We start from the raw sequence: 21,262 nt of genomic DNA, 5'->3' as shown, positions 1-21,262 counted from the left end.
ACTACAATCGCCAATCCTCAGCTTTGAGGATAAAAGCCGAGGGTGTGTAGGCGTGCGATATATATCACAGTTTTTCATTTATTGTTCGACTTACTATCCCAGCCTCTCCATAAACAAGCAATGGCCGAAGGGTCGTATCGCCTTTTTTTTTTATTTATTTTCATTTAGCTCCTTCACTCCCGTTGTCCCGCAACACTGAAGCCACTCATGATCCCATATATCCGCAGCAGATGGCGTCTCAATTCTCGCGCGCATGCCCCACCGCTATTTTCATTCTTCACTTGAAAATAAAAAAAAAAAAAATTCCCTCTTTCTCTTATTGAAACAGGATAAATGGTGAATAGCTTCAATACAACATTGAATTGCACTGCGTTAGCTTTATTAGCGCGCTCCACAGGACGGAGGAGGGGAACACCAATCGTGGACCATTATTACACGACAATTATGGTACTCCCATTTATACCTCTCACCCTCGACAATCCCGGGTAATCCAAACACCACTCCAGGATTCTCTCCTGCCTCTCTGAATCAGTCTCTCTCTCTCTCTGTCCCTTTGGTAATTCAGTTCACAAAACGATCGGGCAAAATGACCTTTGTGAATTCCATGGAATCATTAAATTCACACAATCGATCATCGATGCGTGATAAATGGAATGACGGAGATGCCCAGACGTGCGCATGCGTCTGGTGGATCTCCGGTGGATCGAGTAAGATATTAGAGTCAATTTCATGGAAATGTGTACATCAGGATTACACAAACATGAAGCCATACGAGGGAGATTCAAAGTTTTCAAGTTTCCGGTAATCAGATAATCCCGGATGTGCACTTGAGAATTATTTTTTTTTAGCTAATAATTTTGTGGCAACATCTGGAGGGCTGATTGATTTCTAAAAAATCCAACGTAAGGATTTTTGAATCCTCTATTCCGTTTATACTGTTCAAAGAATGAATTGGAACTCATTGAATAGCAAAATAATAATGAAAACAGTACAAAACAGATGGACTAAAATCACTGGACTTGTTCAGTTAAATAAATCATTGAGGAATTTAATTGGAAATAAAATGTGAAATTAGTCATTCTGATTAATAGATCATTTTTTAATTGAACAGCCAGTCGTTTCAGGTTGTTTCAAGTTACCAAACGTGGAAAATTCTTCATCAACTGTAGTTTTTTATCGGTGTGATAAACTAATAAGTTCGAAGGTTCGATAAATCATGTTTTAACCGATGCCTCTAAATTTCCGCATACTCTACAGTTTCCCATATTTTATCTCTCACTCTGATACAAAACATATAATTATAACGGTTGATCGATCTATGGCAATACTAAACGCTCACCGGGTAACTTCCTGTATTCGTCGTGGCAGTTACCGCCTCCTTCTCGCGTTTCAAACTATTATATACACTGAGCTGCACTTATACGTAGCATGTATATTGTGTATTAGGGGTGTTCAGAAGATGCAAGTGCATCCTTGAAACATCGGGTGTTCACTTCTAGTCGTTACCGAGTTACTGTTCCAGGTATTGAAGAGTTTAGGAGGATGAGAGGCTCCACTTGACGAGAAATAGGGCGCATTACTGAATTACGATTAATTTTTAATACCTGACGATGTCTATCATTTTGACTGATCAGATGAACACAAAATTCTAGTCTCAGTCTTCGTTAGATTTTTTAACTTTCTAATTTTTCACCATAAAATTTTCGCATCCAGATGTATTATATGTATATTCACTGTAATATTGAAAATATACATCGACTCGTTCCGAATGATTTATTTTTCAATTTAACCAATTTCAATTTCGTATTGTCAAATTCCTGGAAATTTTCCCTGTCCAAAAATGTTCGCTATTGAAATAAACACCCACAAATTCCGTCGATTAATTACAAACGGAACAATTGGTTAATTGCAACTGTTTCACTGCCATTCAAGCTATTTATGGGAATCCGTATATTCGGCAATTACATTATCTGGCCATTCCGAGCCCGTTTTCTGTCACCACCTGTCGGTGCTTTGTGCACGGCAGTTAATTACAGGAACATAGGGTGAAAGGACTTATCACACGGAAAGATGTCATATCACGATGTTGCATACAATCAAACATGAGCACAGGTCCAATTGGAAATGTACATTCTAGAAATTGTCTCAGCAAATATTAATAATCTTTAATGCTTTCCATAACGGAGTGTTAGTATCCGTTTGAAAATTCCCATGACATTAATGCAATGGTATGAAACATTCCATCGGAAAATCCCAATTCTCCGATTCACAAGTTCTTTCACGAGTATTTTATATCACAAATGATTTATGGAAAGTCAATACGCTTTCGTGCAGTTATCACCACTGTTTATGTTCATATCACGTGACAAACGTATAACGATTATTCATACAGGCGGATGCAGTTGAGATTCGCAAATCTGTTTGCATTTTATGGCTCGGAGAGACAGTTTGATTTTTCCATTGAGTAGGAGCCGGCTCTGATCGTCCATATATAGAAAACGGCTGAGTGAAATTTTTCAGTTTTTTTTTCATTCTCGAGGTATTTTTTTAAGCTTTAAAATGAGCTGTAGCATGTATGAATTGCTTCGTTCGGTCAGGAGATATCGACGCCTCAAGACGGATGGTTTTACGTCTCTCTCTCTCTCCTTCGAATTTCATCACTGATTGTACACTCTTTCGATCAAGCTGAATGATGTTTAGTGCCTGCTCCTGCGGTATCAACGTTTAATGATCTCATCAAGCTGTGGAGAATGGAGACCCTGAGGATCATAAACTTCTTTGAAGCGAGTACCGTAATGAAGCACGAGATGCCAATTTGTCGTGCATTTCCGGTAATCGGGAGTTATCAATGTAAAGTTTTACCCCGAGTTTACGCTGCATTTTCATAGTTTTTGCGATGCACTAGAGACTTGAATGGAGACTTGAATTATCGTCACGGGAGTCACTTCAACGCAAAAAAAAAAACTGAGAGTCAAGGTGATCAAAAGATCTTTACAGTTCAGTACAGACCACACACACACACGTTTTGAAAAAAAATCACTGCTCACTGCTCAATCACTTATTAAGGGATGAGATTATTTCTAAAAATTCGGAAATTGAACGTTGAAGGAAGCTTAAATGAAAGCTCTGACGTGTGTCCACCAAAGTAGAAAGTCATTTCCCTGGCAAAAAAATAGAGTATCCACCCGAGCACGGTTAAATACAATTATTTTTCATTACGAACGGCCCTGTTGAATACCGTGAATTCAAAGTCGGATTAATTCACTCCTCGAAGTTTGGATAATCCTTTTGGACGATAGTTTTGGTGTGTTAACCTCGTTGGGAAAATGTTTTTTCCCTCAAATCTGTAATCCGTGAAAATGAACATAGACCTGAACTGATGGAATTTCACCGGATAATGTCAGTCATCTAATGGTTGCGATGAGGTAAAACTTAAATTTTTGGTAAAGACCAAGGATGTCAATGAAGAGTAAAAATAACGGAGCGATAAGGGGAGAAGAGCGGGCGAAAGGCCGGCGTAATCTGAAGTCAAAGGAGATTGGAGTGATTTTCTCTCTTTGTGAAGGATTGGCAAATCGATCGATAAACCTTTTTCCCATCGCGTACCGTTTATCAACGTCCAATCAAGCCCTTACGTCACTGGGTAGTCAACGTGAGAGACATGTGGACTGGGCAGCGTCACAGCGAGAGAGGTCCACGAATAAATATAAAGATCATGAAACGAAACGTCCATTTTTTTTTTTTCACACCTCTCCCCATCCCCCCCCCCCACAACTGTAATTTAAATAGATTTTCTTCAGCATCTCTCGTGAAATATTTCTTTTCCTCCATAAATGATCGATAATTTTATTCCTCGCCAATTCTCACCTCTACGAACATTAAACCGAACAAAGTTTGTAAGAAAGCAGTCAATTGTGTCTGCAAGTGTTAACGTGACGAAATTGCGAGGCATAATTTAAACACTGGCAGTACCCCCGGGAGCACGCAATTTGCGGATGTAATTTCAGTGGTACTGGCAGAGCAATGTTGGTCGTTTACGTTGGCCTTTCTTTGACCGTTGTACACACACCAGCCCCTCACGATGCCGCAATGCCAGTCTTTCCCCAGTACATGGCTTTAGGATCGTGGCAGGGGGGAATGACAAGGGGGAGAAAGGGGGCAAGAGTATACATTGGTGGATGGGGACTTTTTTTTCCCCAGGAAAGAAGTTAAATAGAAGAGAAAATGAGATAAAACGACGTCAAAGAAAGTGCACATGATGCAAAGAGTTGGAATCACCGTCGCTTCTCACCGAATCATTAATATCTGAGGAGAAGTATTTCGTTCGGTATGTTCGCATCTACTGCAACAAGCAGATTCAATCTAGACTCTGTACTGTGTGCGGCTTCTTTATGCGCGTTATCTTTTGATTTTTCTCATATACCAACCCTGAATCCGTTTAGAGTTGAAAAAGTATGCACAGTGGGGAAGTTTTGGTATTAAAATTTTGTGAAAATAGTTCAGGGCGTAGAGTTTAATAAAATTACTTTCATTATTCACATTGTTTCTTTAAACTTGTTCAATTATTTACGGTTGAAGAATGATTATCAGATAAATTTTATTTTTCATCCGTTTGGACTGGGATAAAAAATGGTTTCTGCCGCTGTGCGGACTTTATATTTTGATAATAAATTGGCAATTTAATGGTGAATGTCTTTTTAATTGGATTCAATGTAAATTTACAAAAGTCAAAAGGGACATGAAAGCAAGGATGGTGAACATTTTGACGCGTTCAAATGAATTATTCAATAATTAAGTTTTCATATTGGAATTATTTCTCAAAACCATTAATTTTTTCTGCATTATTGCCCACATAAAAATGAATAAAACTGATATGCGAAGAGGTTTTAGTAGTCCACCAGCTACGGAAAAAATACGCCCACTAAAAATGGTATATTGGGACTCTTCAGTCCAAAATTACTGGCACGTAAAGAAAAAAAATGGAAATTTGAAATTTTCCGAGTACAATACATTCATTCGAGAAGTAAAACATGTTCCATCCAGCTGGGGATGCTGTGGCATAGCTGTCCTCATGTGAATAGAATCGAATTTACCCTCATAACGATAAATCAACAAAAACAATGAAATGAGGAACAAAAAGACTAAACTAACGAGTCCATGCGATCAGCAGAGTGCAATGTCGACGTGTTTTGGGGGCACCTATACACCGCCCGTTGAAAAAAAAAAAGTGAATGATGGAAATAGGAGCGTACGGGCTGTAATACGAGACACTCAGAGGGTACCAAGGTATTGTCAGTCTGGGTCAAAAACTCACGAGTTTAGTTGAACGGAGCACGAGACCGTTTTAAACACTACAATAGATGTGACAGGCTCACATACTCGGACAATGCCACTGGGTCTCGGGTAAATTCGGGTGATTGAAAAGTATTGGGTACTTCAAATGACGAATTCAATCAGTCCGGGATTTTTGAGAATCGAGTGAATGGAAAAAGGCGATCCAATTTTATTTTTTTTCCTCTGTATATTCTAATCATTTACCATCACCCATTCATTCTCACTAATTATCGGGCGAGAAATCCGCGACGAAAATAATTGTCTCCATGCATAAATATCACAATAGGCCAATAAAAAAAAAGTGATGAAAAGCAACAAGCCAATATGGCACTCCATATCCCAACAATTCTCCCTTTTTTTTTTTCAGCCGATAAATCTGTTTTTAATTGACTGATAGAAGTAGTCAGTCTGTAACATCGCTAACGGGTCCTACAGTTGTTTTCATCCAGCGTTCAATAGGCTTTCACTCATGTAAAGATAAAAACGTCCCCCAAAGCTCTGCACATATAGCTGAGGGTAAAGGGAGTTTGTCGTTGTACCTTTACCCCGAGAACGCTTGGGGCGCATTGCTGATAGTTTTCCACAAGCATTCACGTGGTTACAAAAACGTGGAAAAAAAAAAAATAGTGAAGAGGGGGTGAGGAGGTGGGAGAAGGGACTTGGACAAAAAATCATCCGCTAGCGTTAAAAATGAAGGTCCCCTTTTTACTCTTCATTGTGGAAATAGGGGTGCATATGTATATACGTGTGTCTGGCACGTTCATAAATCCCTCCGACGGTGAATTCTCTGTGAAAAGTTTCATGAAGTATCTCCCTTTCCCTCCTCCCTTCCATCCCCTCTCCACCTATCTCTTCTCGTTTCGCTGTACTTCGTTAAAGAAAACCGAAGGTATATTGTATATATCAGTGGGGTGCGGCATTAAAATGCAATGTTTCAGACGCTTCCGTACATTTTACTGGAATACTAAAATCTTATTATATATGTATATACGTAATCGATTCTACACGGCTGAATAATGAGGAGTGGAATTGGGCCGTTTCACTTTAATAAAGACAAATTGTGATAGTCAAAATTTCGTCGAGTTACGCTCGTGACGATAAATTTTATTTGATGTATCTGGAAATGATGGTAATTTACCACTATTTTGGCAATTTACTTCGTGTGAATAAACCATTGGAGTGCCCGTTATACCCCGTAGGATTTTCAATGGTCAATAGATTTTTTTTCCAGAGGGGAGAATTAACTTTTGAAGATTGTCAATAACGATTCAGTGACATCACATTTTTTTTCATTGTCCAAGTTTACTTTATAACCTTCGAATTGACACCTGACAAAATCCAATCGTATCATTAGGTCGGGATATTGATGATTAAATCAGGAGATTGAGATGAATTAATTCTTGTGTCTGTCAAGTTGCGTAATTCATTATGAAGTTGTTTAATTCGTTAGGACATAAAATAGTGTTTTGTCTGAACAAAGTGTCATCTCTCGAATTCCCTAATTTATGAATCACGAATGATAAACCACATCCAGATAATCCCTGGAGAATTGTAGAGTATTTCAAATAACATTATGGTAAATTCAAAATCCAAACTTGTTTGAAATTTACCAGTGAAGTGGACGAGTAAATGCCACCTCTTTCTCTCTCATTCATCATCTGTATATGGGTTCGTTATAGAGATGCCCTGTACAGATGGGGCAAATCACAGTGGGGACAAAACACCCATTTGCCCTCGCCCTCACTAGTAGGGAGTAAAGTTTCCGCGCTGAGCGCGAATGGTAGCACACGGACACCAAAAAGGAACGATAGACCAACACCTTTGTCATGGTTTATACGGTTGTATTCAGTATGGCGTGAAATTTCAAAGTGAACGAATATCAAATATTTGATATACGTTCACTGGGTGAAAGAGAAAATGGGGGAATAGAGTCGTTGGTCGGGATTATAGTCAATGGTTAATTACGAAAATTTTATTTTACTCTTCAATAATATTTCTGTCGTCCCCACACATCAGAATTATTCAATAAAAATTACGGAGCCATTCCGGCAATACACAATACGACAAACAAGGCCCAGGGGACTGTAGGAGTAGAAGAGAAGAAATCTTGAAGGTTCAGTGAATAATCAGGTTCATGCTGGTCAGATGCTTTAAAAATTTATCAAATACTTAATGTTTTGGATTATTAACAGTCCATGAAATTTCAAGCTCCCTTCCACCCGTGATGGTAAGAATGACTTACGAAACCAATCATGCTGTTCCAAGCCACCGACAGATGATAATTGGACGTGTGATGCTTTCCTAATTACAGTGCTCACAGTAAATTTTCAGAACTAATCCCAGTGCTTCAGGATGAAGGTACTCCACAGGGAAACAATAATACGATTACTCGGAACTGCGTTGAAGGGTTGAGTGAAATATCTAGATAAGTAAAGGTAAAATATTGAATTTAATTATGAATTGTCCCCTCTGAATATTTTAAATAAATTCCCATCGACAAACAAACTTGTTTCATTAATTTTTCCGTTTTTGGGTGAAAAATTGTGGCTGAGGTATGCAAATCTTCTCTCCGTCAAGTTGACGCAATGAAAACGTAAAATTTATGCTAATAAATTTAATAAAAATAATAAAACGTGCAAGTGAATGTAATATCCCTTTGTGTTGACTAAATACATAAGATATTCCATCCCCTTGCCAATAATATTCGAAGATTCCATGACAAAGGCACTTCATACGTACGTTGATAATCCACCGGAACAACTGGACGCCAAAATTGAATGATATTCCCTCAAACTTGAGAGAGGAATACGTAGCCAGTGGTGGACTCAAGTGTTTTCCAGTTAACCTGTCTGTGAAGGTACTAATACATGGACAAGCGGTCTCGTCTATGCTCCCAATTTGATTATTCCGTTTTGTTAGTGACCTTCGTCAGTGGATATATAGCGAAATGGTCTTTCACTCATGCACATTACATTCTGACACTCAAACTCGGCAAGATCCTCAGCCACGGAAATTCCGTTTGGCGTACTCAACTATCATTACTATGTACGATGGGGTGAATTTCTCGTCGAGTTTCTCCACATGAAAGTGTACTAGTTACTTGCGTGCACCTACGGAATTATCGATTATATGGGGATGGAGTTTTGCTCTACTCGCGTGTCTGCATTCTTTATTCGAGTGAATTTTTATTAATGGTATCGTTTCCGTTTCCTTATGACTGGCAAAATCTACAAAATTATGTTGATAATTATGCTGTGGACGGTTGTATGGCAATGGTATAGTACACAGAGCGAATTATTCAACGAAAATTACCGGGAAAAAATGTAAAAATTACGCTTTCAAACGACCTCATGGAAAATTCATTTAAGAATATATAATTTAGGCTCATTGTATATATTTTGATATGTAATGGAGCTTCGGTTCATTCCGGATATTTTTAAAATTTATTTTTGATGTTGAAGAGTTGCATAATTTTTTATGAAATGTCGACATTTATTTAAACGAATTTTCCGCACCTCATGGGGATTATCGAGTGACTCGTTCGCTGAAAAGCAGAGCAACGCTGGTAACAATGAAATATAATTATTACGTATTATTATATACTGGATAATACGGATTATAATGCAATGAAGTGAAGTAATAATCCCACCAAGCGGTAAAAGACGCCATTACGGTCGGGACGAACGTTGGAAAAATTCATTGCTAATTGCCATCGTCCCAAGAATACTCTTAATAGGCTCCAGGAGAGCTGCACCGAGGTTCCTATTCTTCAGCCCCAGATTTTCCCAGGCATGTCGTTAATGAAGAGGAAGTGACCGAAAAAAAAAAAGTATATACAATTCCCACACACGTGTGCATATACTCTCATTTCTCAGAAACGATTCGTCTGTCTTTACATCGCGCTAATTCTCCATTTGTTGTGCAATTAGAATGAAATGTCAGAGGAGTTCGACGATTCGGAGATTGAGGGAGGTTGAGAAGATTGGTGTCTCATCGAATTGAATTCAACTTGCCATTCTTACTCCCTCTACGGTCTTTCGAGCAAACGACGTCAATCCATTATCCTCACTCCACTCAGTTCGAATGCTTATTGGGAAATTCTTCGCGTTTACACCCCCGTTTGGGGTCGTAAAAAAAAAGGTTTAAATTGGATAATGAATTTCATCAATTACAGAGTTAAAAAATGCCGGCGAAAATTTATGGTACACTTCTTGGGATTTTTTTTTTATCGCACTGTAGTTTAACTGAGGCTTTAAAATTTTATGAAAAAATCAATCGAAACTGTAAATGTCAGTTGAATCATTTTTTTTGCTGATAAATTGAGAATTCGTTTACGAGGGGAATTCATACGACAAGTTTTTAGTTGATTTCGATAATTTGGTGTGGAAGGACCATGTAAATCCCCCTGTCTCTGTGAGCATGAAAATGTTTATCGTACTTCCCTCTTCGTGATATTTCCGAAAAAAAAAAATTTCTCGACGATTATTCCCTCACCATAATTTTAAATGGCTTAAAATTTCATCTCACCCCCAAGAATTCTTGGCTTCCTCGTGTTCTCATCTCTCTCGAATGAAAATAAAAATTCCAGAATGAATAGAAAGCAATTTACCAGCACTCGCATGCCTCCATAAATAAAAATTTAATAACAATGACCCGATAAATCGAGTTTATCGTTGAAAATGAGTTAATATTCCCAAGGAGTTAATATCAGAAAGCCTGGTAAAACTCCAGTGGGACTTGTATCGTTCTGTCTCGTGTACCTCGCGTCGAATATGAAACTGAATTTTTCAAGAGCTTCGACGGTTATAACTCACACTAGAAATATCCGACACGGTTACACGGTAATAAAGTCATGGTACAGGACCTCGTAAAAACGCAACATTCTACTGGTAAAATTATTTCATTCTCCACTCATTTTTCTCCACCTCTGCCTTCCATCTCTTTCACTCATTTAATGCTCGTGCATTATATACCGGGAGGCAGTGAAAATTTATAAACAAAAAATATATATGAACTTCGAAAATGAAAAAAAATGAAGTTGTGATAGATGCATGTTACCCAGAGATGGCAAAACGACGCTGTTTACCCAATGTATGCGCTAAAAGCTCGTTGTCGTCATATTTTTCATGTCAGATTAAATGATTCAGGTGAGCCCTTGGTTGTGTACGCTACGTGCTAAATCTACCCAAGTTATTTTTATTTTTTAACCACTGAATCATTCAGCTGTACTGCTGTGAAAACTAAAAAAAAGTTTTTTTTTTGTTTTCCGGTAACGAGCCTTTCCTTGAATGCACATGAGTATTAATTTCATTGCGTTCATTGCTTGCAAACCAGCAGGAGAAAAAAATGTGTAAAACGAGCTTTTACTGACAAATATCGTCTGTCTGAATATTTAACGAGATGAACACAAAAAGTGAATTGGGCTCTAGTGACAAATTTCCACCTCAATTGTCGATGGGGTCTGAGTTTTTGTTAATCAACGGTTTGTTGCGCTGATATTTCGGTCGAATTATTCCGTTGAATTTATGGAAATCAGGACAATGCTGATAAACGTTTTGTTCAAAATTGTTGGGTGCAATAAAAACGTCTGAGTGAAATGTTAGAAAATTTTTGACGAATCTTCCAAAGGTAATAAACGCAAAATATTTTTTTTCATTCATCACTAGTTCTCCGGAGTTATTAGTAGCTAGAAATTCTCCATTTATTGACTGGAAAATTATCAATGATAACTTTTGTTTGACCCTGAATTGACCAATGTATTGGGAAGTTTGTCGCATCGTAAATCATGTTGAAAATCAATTTTCCTATCCAACCTATCTCCTAATGACGCAGTTTGAAATTTAATGTTCCGCGTACCCATTACTGCATTAATTGTCTAATTCTGATGGCGATGACACGGCCGATATGCGATTAACAGTTGCCTCCAGTGTCGGTGGCAATTGTTGAGAATCACCACTTCGGTTAAAGACTGACAATAAATTTTCCCGAAATGACGCTAAGGCGATTCACCAACGTTTTTTCTTAATTTCCGAGTTGAGGTATGAGTGAAGTCGTGACTCAGCCTCTTATAAAATCCAGTTGACAGCACTCTGCTGCGATCATAAAAACCTCACGTTTTACTCCCTTAGAAGCAACGACTTCCTCGAGGTACATAAACACCGAGAGTCGTAATGTTCCATCGATTACCCACCAATTTCAAGTTTTGTTTCGTATTTTTCACCATTGGGTTATATTGTTAACCCTAGATTGGACGCCATTTTTGTGGGAAAAATTCCGTTGCCCGTCAGTTGTTCGCCCTTACCATTGACTTGTTTCACTTTTATAACTAGAAAAATTCTAGATACGTAACTTTTTTAATTACTATCAAGAAAATTACCTCCAGGTGGCCGTCAATTTTTCTTATCGTCCTTTCTTCCGAGTCGCAGATTTTTATTGGTATCTACGAGTCGAATTAAAACGAGATAGACCTTCATTTACTGGAAAAAATTGAATTTAATCAAATTCGATTCTCCCCGTACATAAGACCATCAAAACCCTTCGCCTCAGCATTTTATATTATTTGATTATTCGCAATTAAATTCATTTCACTTCACTCATGATAATTTCCCTAAAAAGCTACCCAAAAATATTTGTGAAGAATTTTTAAACTTTCTAAGAACCTCATGAATACCCCAGATAAACACTCCTGATGATCCCTTATTTCTTGAATGAACGATGTTGCGGAGGTATAACAGGACGATGAATATGATTCGAGCAAGGATGCTCGACTCGTCTTGCGTGAGGCACACATAACGTACAACCTACACGACTGATCCAATATAAATTACATATTCTACATACCCGTTTACATACGCGCTATGTAAAACTGCAAGTACCACGTTGTGCACCGTGTTCCCCTCGGAACATCACCAACAAGTGTATCACGTGTATCATAGGCTCTCAATGAACCTCCCCCCCTCCTCTGCCCCACAAATAACAGAGATAATTATCGTGGCTGAATTTGAAAAAAATTAATCGCACAAATTAAATCAAAAGTCTCCATGAAATTAATCCATTAGCTCCCCGGATCATTCACGATCACTTGAATCAAGTGTATACATCCCAAAAAAAAAGCCAAGTGTACCTCGAGTGTACACGCTGTCGAGTGGAGATTTTATTACGAGAAAACAGGGGCGATGAAAAAGTGGTAATGAAAGACATGAACGTAATTTCTGTGCACAAGTCCTCGTGAATACCATCTACCGAGCGTGTTCTCTCATTTGATATTTATTACTGAAACGTCTCGAGGGAGTCTTTGCCTCCCAATTCCACTATCTCCCCCGATGCTCGTAGTATCCCATCTCATTTCGCCCCATCACCTTTAAATTTTCCCCATCTGACGTACATCTTCGCGTCTCCACAGCCCCACAATCATCGATTTTTCCTCGAGACAACAAAGGAGGGAATAAATGGTATAAATAAATAATCATTTCTCAGAATGTACCGGGGGATGTGGAGAGATATTTCTCCCCTGTTTGAAAATCACAGCACTCGGATGTGGTATATGGGGTATGGGAATTCAACGTCGATTATGATACCGATTTTTCCGGTGATTGTACATTGAATCAGGTGATTTTTTAATTTTTTCAAGAGTTGTTTAGCATCAGATTATAAATTGAGAGAAGTACTTGGATTTAGGGTGTCCCTTTGGGCCAAAATTTTGTTTGGATACAGTCCTTGATATTGAGAAAAAGTTTGAACTTTCAGGACCGGTTTTTTACAAAATTTCTGGAGGACAAATTGACAAAATGATCGATCTTTGTGAGAGTTATGTTTACCCCCTGTTTCGTCCTTTCATGTAGCAAACAATCAAAAATTTTCGGTCGTTTGAGCTCATTCTCTCAACTCCCAGAGACCGTTCACGTGCTTAAACCTCAGATGTTCCTCTTTGACTCTGTGTTAGTCTCCCCACTGCCAACAGGGCTGGCTAAGCGTGGCCATTTCCCCTTCTACCATCGTTGGAATGCGCGCAGACGTGATCGGAGATGGTATCATACTGGGCCAAGGATTTGCCTGGTAGAACTGTACCTCGTAAAAATGAATTTAATACTGATAATCCGTTTTTCCCTGTTGACGGTCTATCTCCCTTTTCCACTCGTACATATATTCTGGACAATCAGTGTTTGGCTAATCCTTTTCGCTGATGGATGGAATTACAGAAACGGGAATGGAGTAATGAAATTTTTAGGGATGGGAGAAGTTTATAGTTTTGGGTTCGGGGGGTGATTGAACGTTGTGCAGAGTATTAATGTTGGTAATTTAAGGTATGTTAGTCATTTAATCAATATGATAGTCGAATGGTGAATTTAATTCAGTGAAATGGTCTGACAACTTTCTTGGGACATGTTTCCCGAATCAATTGAGAAATTCAAAAACGTAGAAAATAATTTCTCGTAATTTTCTCACGGTAAGTTATCCTAAATAACTCGGGGCAGCCAAAATTTTGATGATTAATCCCTGATTCTCCGGAAACACCTTCATCCAGTGGATAATCACAATCGCTTCATCACGAATTATTTATGTGTATTCACAGGTGTATAGTTGAATGTAACAGACTTTGATACTGTCCGCGGAAGCCGGTCTGGTAACTTCCCACGTTACACCGAGGCTCCCAAGTACGGTCGTCATCGTCCGTTGCTAATCGACGAAATCTAAGAAAACGAGCCACCCGTGACCACCACCTTCGTCTCCCACCTCAGCGCCATTTTTTTTTTCCTCTTCAAAGATTGAATGAACGGGATAAAGTCGATCAGTTAAGGAGTTTAGTCAACAACATTCAACATTGAAGTCGTATCGTAGATTGTCCATTGTTGAGAGTGATGCAGAACAAATCGAATTCCAAACTCGTCGATAGCACAACATCGAGATTGTAAAGTTAGTTACAAATTTTTTTTTTCATCAGTTGTGCATCAAGGGAAATTATACGCTCCCTGGGCATGTGGAAAATTTCACTTTTCACACGGCAGGAAATATTTAATAAAAATCACCAGAACGATAAAAAGAGAAAATTGCATTTTGAAATGAAATTCACGAGCAGAGTGAAGTTGAGTAAAAAATGGGAGTTGAAAAGGAAATATTATTGCAGTAAGAGGTTGTAAATGTGAATGAATTTCAGAATTGGAAGTTGAAAATTTGATGGAAAAATGAGGATTCCCTTGCACCTTCAAAATACTCCAAAAATTCCCATAAAAAATTAATTGAATTCTCCTTCCGCCGGTCTCTGTCCCCCACAATTTAAACTTCTCAAAAATTTCCCTCATCATGCCCGAGGGGGAAGCATCCCCCCGAAGGAAGCGCACACCCGGAAATGATGTCACAGTCACGAGAGCAGTGAAACGAGATGGCAGCACCGACACTTTCACCCAACGTCTCATCGACCTTTCCGTGCCGTTTGCAATTTACAATCGATTAGTCTTAAATTTCACTTCCTCCAGTCTCGGTATTAACGTCCCCATCCTCATTCCCATACATTTTTATTCAACTGCATAAAAAATCATCACGATTCATCTAAACCGGGACGCAAATTGCAAAAAAATCGTGACTCCTTGCAGAGTGAAATAACACGATTACCCACATCTTATCTCACATCAACTTACACACACACACATACGTAAGCTCCAATCTGGAAATTTAAAACTTCATAAATTCTCGTTCCTGCCCCCTTGTTCCCCCTCTCATTTCCTGTTATATTGATTTCCCGAGATGCCGCCTAATGATCTCCTCAAAAATAGTATCTCGAGAGAAAGAATAAGATAAACTGATGAGAATTATATCGATTCAAAATGTTCCCATGATTTTTCATCCGCATTTAATATATTACATTCAATGGGTGCTCATTATATATTCATATCCAAGCGAAACCTTAATGAATATTCTCAGTTTCTTACTTCGAAATTCATTAATTAATGTTACATGAAGAGAACGCATTCCCATCGGTCGATCTCTTTTTCCCATCATTTGCATTAGTTTTATAAAATAGGCACATGAAAAAAATATATATATTTGCGGAGTCCGATAAATAATGGTTTTTCATATAAATAATAGGTTTGAATACCGAAAAAGCATTTAGTCAATTAATTTTCGTTAAATAATTCAACTAAATTGAGCGTTTTCATTAATATTTCTCCCGCAATTGAAAATTGCAGTCATTAATTGCTACGAGATCGCAATAATTTCCAACCATGCTGGGTTAATATTAATGCTTTAATTACATTGAATGACTTATTGATCCACTCCAAACGCATCCACCAATCACACGTTCGAATCGAAAACCTCAAGAACTATCATCATTTTCTTTTTCCAAATTCATTAAACGCTTGTACCAGGATTAAATCCATTCCCTTCACTCAATCCCTTTCTCACATTGTCTATTAACTGTAATCTCGATAAACAAATATACCTCATCCACAATGATTTTGATTTACCCAACAAAATCCATTCGATTGATTTATCAAACCCAATATCCTCAAAAACAGACACTTCCCTCCAACATTTCTCCAAAATTTTTAATTCCCAATAATTCATTCCATAATCAACAAGCAGTTTAATTCCCAAAATGAATAATCGATCTGCTTCGAATAACTCCCATCCCATCGAAGCCCCCCCAACAAATATATCCAGTTTCTTATTTCAAAATTCATTAACGAATTTCGAACCCGAAGAAAACCCATTCCCATCGGTTAATGTTTTAATGCCCATGCGGGCTGCTCTTTCCTCTTCTCCTTCCCCTCCCCACCACCTCATCGCTCCTCATTTACGTTTGTTTCGTGTCTCACGACGATTATCCCAAGTCGTCGGGTCCCCGGACGTCTCCGCACTACTCCGGCCCATTGGAAGCTGTTATAACGCGAGTATCGTGGCCACTCAGCATGAGTGGAGGACCGGTTTTCAAGTCTATATAGACCCTCTTACTGATTCTCGTCCGATTAAGGCTTTGCACTTGGTTGCTTCCATTTACCCCCCCACCCATCCACCCCACCACCCCGAACTGCTCTCCTTTTACCTTCGACTTGGATCCTCCCCGCCTACCCCCCCTCTCCCCCTCCCACCATTCCACCCTCAGCGTCGTGGCTGCTGCGGTTTTCATGAGATACTCTCTCTCGTTCATTCATCCTTGGGTCTCGGGGATTACAACGACGACCTAATGTGTAATTACGTGTTCGCCACCATTTTATTGTACTCTTCGTTTTTATTTTTTTTCATCTCATCCTTTCCTCTTCTCTCCCTCTCTCTCTCGCTCTACCACTGCTCCGGCTATTTTCAGTGTATTTATTTCGGAGAACTTCCTCTCGTTTGGTGGATACGAGACTCTCGACCTCGGAATACATTTCTTTTACTTTTTTTTTTTTTTTTTTTTTTTGACTCAACGTGAGAAGATTTTCATTCAACCTGCCGGGGCCTTTGCGAAATGTCGGTTCCCTTGAAAAGGAGAATGGAGATGTGTCTCTCACATACACATGGCTGGATAACACGGATATAATAAGACGCTGGATTTTCTGGAGTGAGATGAGAGGAAACGGTTGGATTTTTATTCTGAGAGTCATGGGAAATGTTGGCTTGTCGAGAAAAGTCGGATTTTTGAGACAGGGGGTGGGAAAAATTTTTGAGGGGGAGAGCTCTTGAGATTTGGTGGAGTACTGCTGAGAGCTCTTCATGGGTGGGTTCCAACCTCTTCATCGGCTATTAGAATTAATTATTAGGTTGCATAATTATTGGGGTGATTGATTGATGGGAAAATGGGAGAATGGAATTTTTTAGGTGACCGATTCGTTTTACCCGAGTTGCTTTATTGGTTTTGGAGAAATTTTCATTTTGTTCCCGAATGTTAATAAGAATTAATATCTCGAACATCTACCATACACCACACAAAGCCTCCAAAGAGGGTGTGAAACATAAAAAAATGTCAATGCCCTTATGTGTCACTTCAAAAAGTGACTATCATCATCTCCCCACATATAATTGCAATCAATTAAGACTCTCCACTTAAAATAAAAAAAAAAACTTCATTTCCCTAATTGAAATTTCCATTTATGATTTGCAAGCTCACATCCACCACTGGTTATGCAATCTCTAAAATTCTGCATTTCGCACTCCCTCAACCGACAAAATACCACAAACGGAAAGGAAGATCCTATCGACTTGTTGTACCTCGGCCATAACCAACTTACGAAAAGTAGAAAATACGCTTGCGAGTAGAAAATTGTTCTAAAGACAACGTGAAACAACTTAAAGAAGTTGAATGTTTTCGGTGCAGCGTAGGGGATTGGCTTCTGCGGATGATAGCCCCGAGGCGTTATGGACAAGTTCCTCTGTGTAATGGACTCGGTGGACCGGTCTTAAGACGGCTGTATACAGCATAGAGTAAAAGTACACTCGGAGGATGAGAACCCGTTGGCAACGTCAGGGGTGAACGGGTACCCGGGGGGGGGGGGGGGGGTGGGAGCCGAGGGGAATGATGGGGTAGAGGAAGAGGGAGAGGGAGGGAGAGAATGAAGAGCAGAAGAGAAACACACCCAAGAGTTGTGAGATGCGCGCGCTCGAGAGCAAGTGCAGGTGCATCAGTGGGACCCTAGGCCGTACGTCGTTCGCGTGGCATTGAACAGAGACAGTACGACACCCGAGGAAGAAGTGAGGAGGAGGAGGACAAGATTGAGCCCCGGATAGAACCGGTTTGCCGGCCCCAGCAGCGAGCCCTCACCGTTTGCCCGTCGCGTGTCTTTTCCCAACCTGTTTTATCCTTCTCTATTGGCCTTTTACTCTATTTTCTTATATATGAAGCACTCGGTGCTCTGCGTCTGCCCCTTTTTTGCTTGCAGTTACTTTTTTCAATTTTTCCGGTGGCTTTTTTTTTTACCCCCCCAGTCCTTGGAGACCGGGAGATGGCCGTTTATTGCAGCTGAGTAGACGCTGGACAAGCGAAAATTCAAAAGTATCTGTTTCACGAAATTATTCGACGATGTAAGGATTTTGGGGAGAATTTTTTACAACGATATTTGCTATGCTAGACTCGCAGATGTCGTCGGTGAGGTCTTTTGCGATTTTTGCAACAGCTGAACATTTGGTTGTAATGAAAGTTGACTCGATGAGGAGACAAGGTTTCATGGGAAAATGAAATTGTACGGAGGAATGATAGTGCCACCGCAAAATTTGAGATGCACGTCACGGGGTTGGCTCAGTGAGAAGAATATTGAGTGACTGAGAATGCTGCGGGAGGGCAATTCTCACAATGATCGATATTAGCCGGTATTGAAAGGGAGAGATATCCAATGGGTATCATATGTTCGGTACTTATGGAGCTTGACGAGTAATGGCTGGTCCAGTGCCGCTGGAGAAATTGCACACTGAGGTCTTTATTACGTTAATTTGAGACGTGGGATGGTAATGAATAGATATTTGAATTATTTGTTGTGAAAGGTTGAAGCTGAAGATAATTTTCATAGTGGATTTATAATTTTAATTTATTTTTTGGGATTTTACGATTTTTCGGGACTGTAATCATCAGTACAATCGAGAAGAGAAGATACTACAATCGACAACTCTACGGAGAAGAACGATTTCGAGAACAACTCTTGAATATAATTAATAACTCATATAATTAAATGTATAAGTTATTAATATTTTAATTTACTATTCATTAGGTCGCTGTGAATTTCCAGCACGGTTCCGCAAACAATTTGAATTAAATGAATTTCTAGACCTCGTAATTTATTGAGCCGATTACGTACCAAGTGTAATTATTCGTGAATAAAATATAATTATTCCAAGGGAAAACAGAACTCCGAAACTTCATACAGGCGCAGCAGTTCTGTTTGCACCTCAAGTTTCGTTCGCTATTTATTTTACGTGTCAATTTTCAAAAGTCAACAAATGCTCAATTTGTTTGACAAAAAAATATATGACGAGAAATGAACCACGGTAGGGATTTCGCAGTGTTCGGCGGGAGCAAAATGATTTAAACTATTTCTGATCAAGAATTAAGTCCGATTAATAATTAAGAAATAAAACTCACATTCGCTCAAGTTGCCCTACGTCATCCTCTCAAAGTAGATAAAATAATTCTTGAGAGCTTACCTGAAACAAAAAAAAAATCATCCATTAGTTTAGGTGATTAATTTATTAACTCTCGGTTATAAAAATTGTCTCGCTCTGGGAATTCTTCCCCACGAGATGATGTAACCACTCTATCAGGTTAAAATGTTCCAGCATTAACTGACATGTCACTTGAGTTTAATTAACTGTTTCCAAAGAATAAATGGAACGTCAGAAATTTCAACATTATTTCGATTAAAAGCTGCTTTCTTTTCTCAATTAAGAGTTTGTAAAAAGGAGTTTCCTTTAACAGAGTGACTTTCAATGTCAGTTTAAAAGATGTCCCTGGAGAGATTGAAGAGGAAATACGGTAGCACTTGGTGAATGAATAATGAACGACGTGAGCTTCACGCTGGGCACTTTTGGCACTGTCATTTTCCATCACGATTTCCAAGCGAATTCCAAGGGTCCTGTCAAGCTCCCTCACGAGGGTTGGATATTTTATTGAGATAAGGTCGAATCGAATGAACCGCAAAAGAGTAATGAATTTGGAAATCCGGGGAGATGAGAAGGCACTCCGACAATTCTATGTTTTATTTATCCATCATTCGAGGGAATGTAGCAATTGCCAGGCGTTCATTAATCATTTGTCATTTTTTTTATCGATCATACAATTTTTTATTTCAAATGGGGGTGAGGATGATTGGAATGGTTACTTATGAAACTCGAAAAAAATTTATGGCCACTTATTCCGTCCGTACATGGGACTAATTATTCACCTGGAATTTTCAGGAAAAGATTTGAGAATAAAAAAAAATCCAACTCCAAAACCAATCAAAGAAAAACGAATCCTCAATTTTTTTTTCTCCAAGGTTTGAATGACTCAAGGGACCAAAGTAATAAATCCAGCCTCTACTTTGTGATATAATTCATACAGTCAGAATATAATGCAAACAATGAAATGGGAATTCTCCCGCGAAAACACAATCTACCGTTAGAATACACACGCTCGAATAATCGAGGCGTCATTTCCATTGTTCGAGTTTTCCCTCGCGGTCATTCTCCTCTCCCGCCCCGTCGCCGTTGCTCAATGTTGATATTCCACCAATTCATTAAAGACTTCCAGCATAGAAGATCAACAGAGACAAGATCAACGAAAAAAATTTTACTCGTCGAAATGACGTACGCGAATAGAAAAATAAGGGAGAAATTCTAGTATGCGGTACAAGAAATGAGGCGCAAGCTGGAGAACTATTTTAACCGGAATAAAAATAAAGAACGAGAGAAATTCAAAAGTTGTCAGCAGAAATTTTCTCGGTACGTTAAGTTAGTCGAGAATTTTGTAAAAAATTGTGGGAAAAATTCAATTAACTCGTGGAAACATTAGGAATTTCCCATCGCCCATCATGTTCCCTACAAAATTAGATTTTTTGAAATTTCCACGTAAAAATTCTCTGACTTTTCTCTCCACATGGAACAAAGAGAACACTCAGACAAATAAAAATGTGTGGAGACGTCGCCACTTGTAATTATTGTAAATCTCAACAGCTATTGTCCACTGGAAACAACAGGGATCCCGAAAAAAGGTTGTTATGCAGGTGATTTTTCAGGTGTTTTTGTCGCCCTCAGTGAAGCTAAAATTTTCATCCACATTTGAAATGTCCAGACACACGAGAAAGCGTCAAGTTTTTCAACCAACTTGGCGTACAACGGGCGTAAGTAGACGCTAGTGTGAAAAGAAATGCCAAGCGGTCGCTCTCCAATTAGATGGCATCCCTCATACGGATACGGTATTGTTCAAGAGCCAGCTGAACAGGTTTTCCATTATCCAACATCACTCCTCAGTACCATTTCTAGAGTG

At 39.0% G+C, this 21,262-nt stretch overlaps 1 protein-coding gene across 6 annotated transcripts in view; it reads right to left on the bottom strand.

The window, feature by feature from the left end:
- The window catches only part of LOC135172797 (nephrin), a 115,691-nt gene that overhangs the window by 48,151 nt on the left and 46,278 nt on the right, over nucleotides 1–21,262 (bottom strand). The window contains exon 2 of one of the 6 annotated variants that reach the window (XM_064139175.1): nucleotides 19,382–19,443. The exons of the other annotated variants lie outside the window; for them this stretch is intronic. The gene's annotated coding sequence lies outside the window, so the exon portion shown is untranslated. The remainder of the gene's footprint in view (nucleotides 1–19,381; nucleotides 19,444–21,262) is intronic. 6 annotated transcript variants of the gene reach the window in all.

The sequence above is a fragment of the Diachasmimorpha longicaudata genome, chromosome 2, assembly GCF_034640455.1.
Source record: "Diachasmimorpha longicaudata isolate KC_UGA_2023 chromosome 2, iyDiaLong2, whole genome shotgun sequence".
NCBI classification, from domain to species: Eukaryota; Metazoa; Arthropoda; class Insecta; order Hymenoptera; family Braconidae; genus Diachasmimorpha; species Diachasmimorpha longicaudata.
The sequence above is the reverse complement of the archived record's forward strand: the minus strand, read 5'-3'. Positions and strand labels throughout refer to the sequence as shown.